Consider the following 8901-nt stretch of genomic DNA (forward strand, 5'->3'; position numbering starts at 1 on the left):
CGCCGCTTGTTGTTGTCATCAAACGTCAGTTGTCCGTTGTTTCTATTTTTCTCTCTTTCCGTCACTTCTCCGTCTTCATCACGTCGGGGTCACCAAATTGTTGGACTTTGGCTCAATCTACAAACTTACTTTCTTCTGTGTGTGAGCCAAGTCCTGCGTGTTCTTTTAAATGAAGCAATAGGAGAAGATATTCGGTCTCACACTCTTAATTTATTTTACACAGTAAGTGAACAAAGCATTCAGAGCTCTGGGTCTAAACCTCTTTGTCCCTGACAAACTACAAAAGTATGCCAGTTCAAAAAGAAAAAGACCTCGTTTTGTCCCTGCCCCAGTATTTTATACAATAAAAAACGTCATACATACAATAAAAAACGTCATATAAACACTGAGGTAGAATTATCTTCTGATTGGGTGTTAGTCTGACTCCATTCCCCACCTTCTTACATTCCTAGCTGTCCGACCCCACGTGACCTTCTTTTGCCCGCGAAATGGGGCATCACGTGGCCTCCTCGACCCACTTCCGAGGCGCGAAATGGGACGTCACGTGATCGCCCGCCGTCTTCCGGGGCGCGAAACGGGACATCACGTGACCAGTCCGCACTTTTCCGGGGCGCGAAACGGGACGTCACGTGACCAGTCCACACTTTCCGGGTGCGAGACGGGACGTCACGTGACCAGTCCGCACTCTTCCGGGTGCGAGACGGGGACGTCACGTAGCCACGCCCCGCACTCTTCCGAGTTCAAGATGGGGACGTCACGTGGCCACGCCCCCTGCTTGATTTACAGTGTCACCACAGTTTTAAATACTGAATCCATCCAGAGTCACAGCCAGCCTTCCGTTTTTAAAGTAAGGAATATATTTACAGCACCACCCTCAACATCAAAAAAATGCCCCTTTGGTTCCTTTTAATTCTTTCCCCTCTCACCTTAAATCTATGCCCTCTAGTTTTGACCTCCACTATCTTGGGGAATTGTCCTTGTCTATTTACTCTATCCATGTCCCTTATGATTTTATAGACCTCCATAAGGTCACCCCTCAGCCTCTGATACTCCAGGGAAAACAGCCCCAGTCTATTTAGCTTCTCCGTCTAGCTCAATGTTTCTAATCCTGGTAACCTCATTGTAAATCTTTTCTGAATCCTTTCAAGTTTCACAACATCCTTCCTATAGCAGGGAGGACAGAATTGCATGCAGAATTCCAATTGTGGCCTAACCAATGTCTTGTACAACCACAACATGACCTCCCAACTCCTGTACTCAAAGCACTGACCAATAAAGCCAAGTGAACCAAACACCTACTTCACTGTCCTGTCTAGATGTGACTCCACTTTCAAGGAACAATGAACCTGTACCCCAAGGTCTCATTGTATAGCAACACTATCCAGGACCTTGCCATTAGTGGGCGGCACGGTGGCACAATGGTTAGCACTGCTGCCTCACAGCGCCAGAGACCCGGGTTCAATTCCCGCCTCAGGCGACTGACTGTGTGGAGTTTGCACGTTCTCCCCGTGTCTGCGTGGGTTTCCTCCGGGTGCTCCGGTTTCCTCCCACAGTCCAAAGATGTGCAGGTCAAGTGAATTGGCCATGCTAAATTGCCTATAGTGTTAGGTAAGGGGTAAATGTAGGGGTATGGGTGGGTTGCGCTTCAGCGGGGCGGTGTGGACTTGATGGGCCGAAGGGCCTGTTTCCACACTGTAAGTAATCTAATCTAATTAAGTGTATAAGTCCTGCCCTGATTTGCCTTTCCAAAATGCAGGACAGCACAGCTATTTAGATTAAACTCCATCTGCCACTCCTCAGCCCATTGGACAATCTGATCAATATCCCATTGTAATCTGAGGTAACCTTCTTCACTGACCAATACATCTCCAATTTTGGTGTCATCTGCAAACTTACTAACCATACCTCCTACATTCATATTCAAATCATTTATTTAAATGACAAAAAGCCATGGACCCAGCATCGATCCTGTGGCACATCACTGGTCACAGACTCCAGTCTGAAAAGCAACCCTCCACTACCACTCTCTGCATTCATACCAGTTCTGTATCCAAATAGCTCATTCTCCCTCTATTCCATGTGGCCTTACCTTGCTAACCAGTCTACCATGAGGAACCTTGTCGAATGCCTTACTGAAATCGATATAATGTGGAGGTGCCAGTGTTGGACCGGGGTGGACAAAGTCAAAACTTGCATGACACTGGGTTATAGTCCAACAGGTTTATTTGATATCGCAAGCTTTTGAAGCCCTGCTCCTTCCTCAGACTGCTAGTGAGAGTGATTACATTGGACATGGAATTTTTAATAAAAGATCTTTTACTATAAATTGTGTGTCTGATGTAATCTCTCTCACTAGCTGCCTGAGGAAGGAATAGAGGCTCTGAAAGCTTGTGGTCTCAAATAATTGTACAATAACCTGGTATTGTGTTTTGATGAAATTGATATAGATCATGTCCACTGCTTTGCCCTCATCAATCAACTTGACTGCTTCCTCAAAAAACTCAATCAATTTATCTCATCATAATTATATGTTCTGGGGGAGGTTTGTGTGTACAAAGTGGCTGTTGTATTTCCTTCAGTATATAAATGACTAGATTTCAAAAGTTCTTTATTGGTTAGACTTATATTCATTTGAGTTTTGAAGAGAATGTTTTTGGGTAATTCAAGGTGGGGGACAGGAAAAGGTGTGGCTGTAAGAGTTGCTCCTTTCTTGAGGTATTTGTGGTGTTGGAGGCAATTTTCTCAAATTCCAGGAGCAGCAATTGCTATTTGATATGCTGCTACATTATTTGGGAACTATGGGGGAAAACAGGAAGACAGACAAAGGCAGTGCCCACATGGTCAGAGAAAAGAAACCTACATTTATGTCTGACACAGCAGTGAATCTGCACATTTACTGCCTTAACTGTTTGAATTCAAGTATCTCTGAACATTGGAGTGTGTCTGGGAAAAATCAAAATCAACAAACAGCGAAATTCACAGTTGACCTTGGAGGAACATATCTCAGAGAGCTCACAGCATGGCAACAGATAAGTGCATAGTTTTTTAAAGATAGACTTGCTGCAAATCTACAATAGTGATTATGTATCTTATTGAGAGCTGTTTCTTGATTAAATTTTTAAAATATAAGCCATAGGTATTAAGTTAGCCTGGAGCAGTTTTCTTTGGACCAATACGACGGTGCTATATTCTGAGTTTGTAGATTAAGAAGGAGCAAAGATGGCCTTTAGTAGAGTGATGTGCTCTTCCTGTCAGATGACAGGAAGAGCACATCACTCTTCCTGTCATCCGACAGGGGTTTAGGGAGAGAATCCATGTTACTGATGATTATGGCTGCAGGAAGTGTCTTTGGTTGTGCATCCAATCAAATTGCATGGATCAGTTGGAATGACAATTGGAGGCAATAAGGAATTTACAAGACCAAGGGGGTGTATGGATGGCAGTTATAGGAAGGAAGAAAAACTGCAGATACAGTCAGATAGATGGATTAACTCCAGGAAAGTTCAGAGGCAAAGGCAGTTAGTGCCTCTGTGGCTATCTCCATTTCAAAAAGTATGCTGTTTTGGAAAATGTAGGGGGTGATGGACTCTCAGGGGAATGTAACACAGAAAGCCAAGTTTCTGGTATCGAGACAGGCTCTAATGTAATGAGGGGTACGTCGGGTTCCAAGCAATAAATTGTGAAGGGGACTCTCTAGTCGGAGGCACAGACAGATGTTTCTGCATCTGGCAGTGAAAAATCAGAATGGTTTGTTGCCTCCCTGGTGCCAGGATCAAGGGTATCTTGGAGAGGGTGCAGAATGTTCTCAAAGGGGAGAGGGACCAGCAGGAGGTCATTGTACACATTGGAGCTAATGACATTGGAAAGGAAAAGGATGAAATTCTGAAAGGAGAATATAAAAAGTTAGAAAGGAATTTTAAAAAGACTTCCTCGAGGGAATTAATATCTGGATTATTTCCGGTGCAACGAGTTAGTGAGGTTAGAAATAGAAGGATAGACCAGATGAATGCATGGCTGAGGAGCTGGTGCAGGGGAGAAAGGTTCACATTTTTGGATCATTGGAATCTCTTCTGGAGTAGAAGTGGTCTGTACAAGAAGGACACATTGCAACTGAATTGGAAGGGGACTAATATACTGTCAGGGAGAATTGCGAAAGTTACTCAGGCGGATTTAAACTAGAAAGGTGTGGAGGTGGCACCCAGGGAGGTAGTGTGGAAAGAGATCAATCTGAGACTGGTTCAGTTGGGAAAAGGAGCAAGTCATGCAGTCAGGGCAGGCAGAAACAAAGCAGAGAACAAGTAGGATTGATAAACTGCATTTATTTCAACGCAAGAGGCCTAACAGGTAAGGCAGATAAACTCAGGGCATGGTAAGAATATAGGACTGGGATATCATAGCAATTACAGAAACATGGCTCAGGGATGGGCAGGACTGGTAGCCTAATGTTCCAGGATACAAATGTTACAGGAAGGATAGAAAGGGAGGCAAGAGAGGAGGGGGAGTGGTGTTTTTGATAAGGGATAGCATTACAGCTGTACTTAGGGAGGATATTTCTGGGAATACATCCAGGGATATTATTTGGGTGGAACTAAGAAATAACAAAGGGATGATCAACTTTTGGGATTGTTTTATTAACCCCCCAATAGTCAGCAGGAAATTGAGAAACAAATTTGTAAGGAGATCTCAGTTATCTGTAAGAATAATAGGGTGGTTTTTAACTTTCCAAACATAGTTTGTGACTGCCATAGTGTAAAGGGTTTAGGTGAAGGGAAATTTGTTAAGTGTGCACAAGAAAATTTTCTGATTCAGTATGTGGATGTTCCGAATAGTGAAGGTGCAAGAATTGACCTCTTCTTGGGAAATAGACAGGGCAGGTGTCTGAGGTGTCAGTGGGGGAACACTTTAGGGCCAGGAACCATAATTCTATTAGTTTTGAAACAGTGATGTAAAAAAAATAGACCAGATCTAAAAGTAGAAGTTCTAAATTGGAGGAAGGCCAGTTTTGATGGTATTAGATGTGAACTTTCAAAAGTTGACTGGGGATAGATGTTTGCAGGTAAAGAGATGGCTGGAAAATGGGAAGCCTTCAAAACTGAGATATTGAGAGTCCAGAGACAGTATATTCCTGTAAGGGTGAAAGACAAGGCTGGTGGGTGCAGGGAATTCTGGATGACTCGAGAAATTGAGGTTTTGGTGAAGAAAAAGAAGGAAGCATATATCAGGTATGGACAGGACAGATCGAGTGAATCCTGAGAAGAGTATAAAAGCAGTAGAAATATACTTAAGAGGGCAATCAGGAGGGCAAAAAAGGACATGAGATAGCTTTGGCAAATAGGGTTAAGAAGAATCTGAAGGGATTTTGGAAATACATTAAGGACAAAGTAGTATCTAGGGAGAGAATATGGCTCCTCAAAGATCCGCAAGACAGCCTATATTTGGAACCACAGAAGATGAGGGAGATGCCAGTTGAGTATTTTGCACCATGTTTACTATGGAGAAGGACATGGACAACATAGAATGTGAGGAAATATGTGGTAAAATGTCCATATTACAGAGCAGAAGGCGCTGGATATCTTAAAATGCACAAAGGTGAAAAATTCCCAAGGACCTGATCAGATGTACCCTAGAACTCTGTGGGAACCTAAGGAAGTGATTACTGGACTCCTTGCTGAGATATTGATATCATTGATATCACAGGTAAGGTGCCAGAAGACTGATGGTTGACTAACGTGATGCCAATATTTAAGGAAAAGTCAGAGAACTATAGACTAGTGACCCTGACATCTTTGGGGTTAGGATGTTGGAGGGAATCCTGAGGGACAAGATTTACATGTATTTGGAAAGGCAAGGACTGATTAGTGGGTGGTGCGGGTATGGAATGAACTGTTAAAGAAAGTGGTGCAGGACGACACAATTACAACATTTAACAGGCATCCAGATTGGTATATGCATAGGAAGAGTTTAGAGGGATATAGGCCAAGTGCTAGCAAATGGTGTGAGATTAGTTTAGGATATCTGGTCGGCCGAAGGGTCTTTTTCCATGTTGTACATCTCTATGACTCTATGAGTAAGTGCAGACTGTTGAAATATTATAAATTCTTCGAGTGCTTGACAAGGTGAATGTGTAAAGGGCATTTACTTTTTGTGGATGAGTGTAGGACCAGAGTGAATAAATTCAGAGTAAGCAGTCACCAATTTAAGATGGAGATGTAGAGAAACTATTTCTATCTGAGGGCAGTCAACTAGTGGAATCCATTATCGCAGAGGGTTATTGAGATTGGATCATTAGATTTTTCAGAGGTGAGATAGACAAGCCTTTAATTAAAGAAGGAATAAAAGGTCAAGGGGGTTAGGCAGGAAAATGAAGTTGAAGATTTTAAACCAGCTACAATCCCATTAAATGGGCTAAATAGCATTCTTCTGCACTTATGTCCCATGGTCTTATGATTATCTCTTATTATATCCCTACAATAATTTGTACCTCCCATAACTACCTTGTTCCTCTTATATCCATTTGAACTTAACTTGTGTCAACATATCCATGTGATTGAAGGTCTTGTGGCACAACTGATAATGCACCTACCTTATGAGATGCTCAGAAACTCAAGTTCAAGTCCCACTCCAGGACTTGATGGCCATGAAAGGCATGTTCTTTTTGTGCTCAAACAGGTTAAGTATCAATTTAGAAAACCTTCTAACACGCATACATGGTAGGCAGGAAGAGCCACATTGATGGAAAGAAATTGGAATCTCCACCATCACTATCAATATCTCCAGGTAACAACATGCATGCAAAACTGTATGTTGCCACAACAATTTGAAGGGGTGGAGCTGCAGTTGGCTTGTGTGGATCAGATTGATGCCAACCACACAGCTTTCAACATCTAATCTAGCTGGGGTGGCTTTAGGAGCTGTCTATTTGTTTCTCCTCCCTGTGGTATTGGTTTTAGAGTTATGGTTTGACCTGTCTATGGGGTCAGAACTCAAAAATAAGATGACTCATGTGGTAGCAAGTTTCCCATTCTAACAAATCTCTAAATGAAAATGTTACTCTTGATTTCTTTAGTAGATTTATGAGTGACTATCTAACATTATCCTCGAATTCAGACATCCAAATAGTGCAAACATCTTCTGAATATCCATGCTATCAATGTCTTCCTAATTTTAAGGATGCCCATCATCCCCCAGCCCCTCTTCCCAAGCTCTCTCTTTTCTCAAGAATAATTTTTTTTCTGTTTTCATAGTTGCTTGGAATTTGTGTTCAAGCAAACAATGTTAATTATGTCAGCCAGGAACCCATCCAGATCCTGTCAACAGACCATTAAAGTGGATTTATGTATGCAGCACCACATTATTCTAGAAACAGTTGACATCACTAACACAGTAGACATTTTGCAATTAAAACAAAATATTTGACAACAGCTAATTCAATAACTTAGCAGATGCCTGCAAACAAGTTTATTTACTGAATTTAATTTGAAACTGTAATGGGACTGGTGTTTCAACAAACTGCATACCTCATAGTGGAGTGGGTTTTAAAATAAATAGCAGGGAAAGTGCCAAATTTGGGAAGTTGCAGGGAGTGAAAGAGTGTAGAAAATGCAACTAATATAGAAAATAATAAATGGACAATGACTGGAAGGGACAGAAAATGCAGATCTAAAGCAAGTCAATAGGTAAGGCCGGACTGCAATAATAAAAGGTCAAAACATAAGGGACTGTATATGAATTAATGTAGCATTCAAATCAAAACAGATGAACTGGTAGTACAAATTGAGATAACAAAGTATGATCTAGTGACCACAGCTGGGACTGAGGCTGCAGATTAACCTTGTTTGGAACCTAAATATTGAAGGGTTTGTGACATTTAGAAAGAACAGGAGGAAAAGGATGGCAAAATGATTCTATTCATTATAGATGATGCATGGTGTTGGTAAGTTCAGTTGGCAGCTTGCAATGTAGTGATGCTAATGGCCAGGGTTCAATTTCCACATTGGCTAAGGTCAGCATGAAGGTCCCACCTTCTTGACTTTAGTCTCGCCTGAAGAATGGTGACTTTGTTTCAAAATTACTTACCTGTAGCGGGCAGCGGTGTTTTTTATTCTCTCTTCACAAAAAGAGCGGGAGCAGCAGAGGAAGTGACGGCAAACAGAGGGGCAGCCGGGAAGGAGAACTGTGAGTATAAATGCTCACCCTTTAATCACCAACGGTCATTTGAGTGGGAGCAGCGGAAGTGAGGTTGGAGCGCATAGCTGGGCGGGAAGGTAAGTGATTAGTATTTGAGTGGGTGTGTTCTAGACCCCAGGTCCTACTTCCGTAGGGCCTCCCTCCCACCCTCCTCCTCTAACCTAACTTTAAAGTCCACAGGTAAGTGACTCAGTGTTATTGACTCAGTGTTCTTGTTTTTGGAGAAAGTGTACAGTCATGGCAGCGCAGGCGGTGAAATGTTCCTCCTGCAGGATGTTTGAGGTAGGGGTGACCACCGATACTCCTGCCAACTTCGTCTGCAGGAAATGCAGTCAGATCCTGACCCTCACCGAACGAGTTAGGGAACTGGAACTGGAGTTGGATGAACTGAGGATTATTCGAGAGGCCGAGAGGGTGATTGATAGAAGCTACAGGGACATAGTAACGCCGGAGAACAGAGGTAGCTGGGTAACAGTTAGAGGTGGGAAGGGGAAGAAGCAGGCAGTGCAGGGTTCCCCTGTGGTCGTTCCCCTAAAAAAAATAAATATACAGCTTTGGAAACTGTTGGGGGGGACAGCGTTGCAGGTGTAAGCTGCAGTGAAGGGGTCTGTGGCACTGAGACTCAGAAGGGAAAGGGGGAGAGGAGGAGAGCGCTAGTTATAGGGGACTCTCTAGTTAGAGGGACGGACAGGCGGTTCTGTGGACATGGGCAAG

Source organism: Chiloscyllium plagiosum, chromosome 6 (assembly GCF_004010195.1).
Source record: "Chiloscyllium plagiosum isolate BGI_BamShark_2017 chromosome 6, ASM401019v2, whole genome shotgun sequence".
Taxonomy (NCBI): domain Eukaryota; kingdom Metazoa; phylum Chordata; class Chondrichthyes; order Orectolobiformes; family Hemiscylliidae; genus Chiloscyllium; species Chiloscyllium plagiosum.